Source organism: Phymastichus coffea, unplaced genomic scaffold, assembly GCF_024137745.1.
Source record: "Phymastichus coffea isolate CEN01 unplaced genomic scaffold, Cenicafe_Pcof_1.1 PCOF00044, whole genome shotgun sequence".
NCBI lineage: Eukaryota > Metazoa > Arthropoda > Insecta > Hymenoptera > Eulophidae > Phymastichus > Phymastichus coffea.
The window spans coordinates 1773360-1775000 of record NW_026706855.1 but is presented as its reverse complement, the minus strand read 5'-3'; the positions used below and the strand labels follow the sequence as shown (position 1 = coordinate 1775000).

Below are 1641 nucleotides of genomic sequence, written 5' to 3'. Positions count from 1 at the left end.
GAGAGAAAGAGAGAAAATTCACTGCGTTCCTAAAACTCGAGATATCGTCGATGACGGTGGGGCTTCTTTAAATTGCGCTATGCACAACGATATCTCCGAGATTGTTGATATATGTGTCTGTGTGTATACAGAGTGCGCAGATCTGGCTCAATTCTCAGCGAGCGACAACACAATACTGAGCAGTGCGTGTTCGCTTGGCTCAACTTGGCTTTGCTGCGCGGCGACCCAACTGCGCGCGCCGCCACGACCGCCGCCACCGCCGCCACGACTCTCCTCTCGCTACACCAAGATAGGATATGCGCGAATACATGTGTGCGAAAGAGAGAGAGAGAGAGAGAGATAAAAAGAAATGAAGGCAGCTTGCACTATTTCTACAACGCCAAAGGCAGCTACACTTTGACAACATTCAGCTGTTAATTTGACTTCAACATAGCACAGCACTCCGCTAACTTGATAACGACAAAGCTAGAATAAAAAGCAGAGCAATGTTATTGTGGCGCAAAGCAGGTGGAAAAGTGGCATTAATTGCGTGCGAAAGAAAGACAAAGGAAAGAGCGTGGCCCGCGTGGTCGGTCGCCTACACGTATGTGTGTGCGAAGAGAGAGAGAGAAGGACGCAAGACAAACAAGCGGAAGCGCAGGCGCGCGCATCCGCCACTGCTAACCAGCTGCTTGCGGACACGAGCGGCAGGTGGCGCGAAAATTTTTTGAAGAACGCGGCGCTTTATCGCAGGAGCTTGCGATCATCATCGTCGCCGATCGAACGACGAGTGCTCACGCTCTCACTGAACCCGACGCGTGATAAGCGACCAAATTTGTACGGTGCCTTCGCTAAAGTTGGCCGATAATGCCCGAGACTTCGCATACTGATTTGTCTAAGATAAGAATGGATATATAGGTAGATCTATCGCTATCTACCTATCTAGCGCTATCGCTCATTCAATTACGAAATGCTCTGCTTCGGACAAAGAGAAATCAACGTTCGACGCGTGAACTCTACGTTCTCAACGGTTTATCTCGGTGAGAAAATCTCACGGACAGCTGAAAATTGTTGAAAATGTTCTTGTTGGCTTGATTCATCGATCGCGCGCCTAACCAAGCTGTAACTTTCTGCTTAGACTCCAAAATATTTCGACGTTTGTTTTTGTGCTCAGCACTTTCGCGAAATTAGGCTTGGCAAGTGAAGTAAACATTCTAATTTTCAACGGAAACTGTACTGACAAGAAAAATACACCAAAGAGCACTGAAAACGTGCATTTAGCGTTAGTTTTGCTACACGGTATGTTTGCGCGCTTATCGGCCTCCTGCTCTCCCTTTCATTCTGTGTATAGCAAAAGCGCGCGTTGTTTTCTCCTTAGCGACCGACCTCTTTTCATCGTCTTTCTTCATCACGCGCCGCTCCCATTTTCATTCACTTGCTGCTGGTACCTCCAGCATAGCCCGCTTTTTTTCGCGTCATTACATTTTGTCTTTACTAGTTTTTAATTGCGACGAGAGCTTGCGTTATGTTAATGCGCAAGGGGTTTTAGGTAATCAATTTTGGATAAGTATACAACTTTTTCGTATATTTCGTAAATTACGTTATTCCAGTTGTTTCAATTACAGCATCGGATAAATCCATAATGAAATACAGGACTTTTTA

General features: G+C 46.2%; 1 protein-coding gene across 1 annotated transcript in view; it reads right to left on the bottom strand.

The window, feature by feature from the left end:
- LOC131664435 (protein yippee-like 1) overlaps positions 1-186 on the bottom strand; it is a 21293-nt gene extending 21107 nt beyond the window's left edge. Inside the window, exon 1 of the mRNA XM_058935512.1 lies at positions 1-186. This exon is cut by the window's left edge and continues 172 nt beyond it. The gene's annotated coding sequence lies outside the window, so the exon portion shown is untranslated.
- Between the last annotated feature and the right edge of the window lie 1455 nt (positions 187-1641).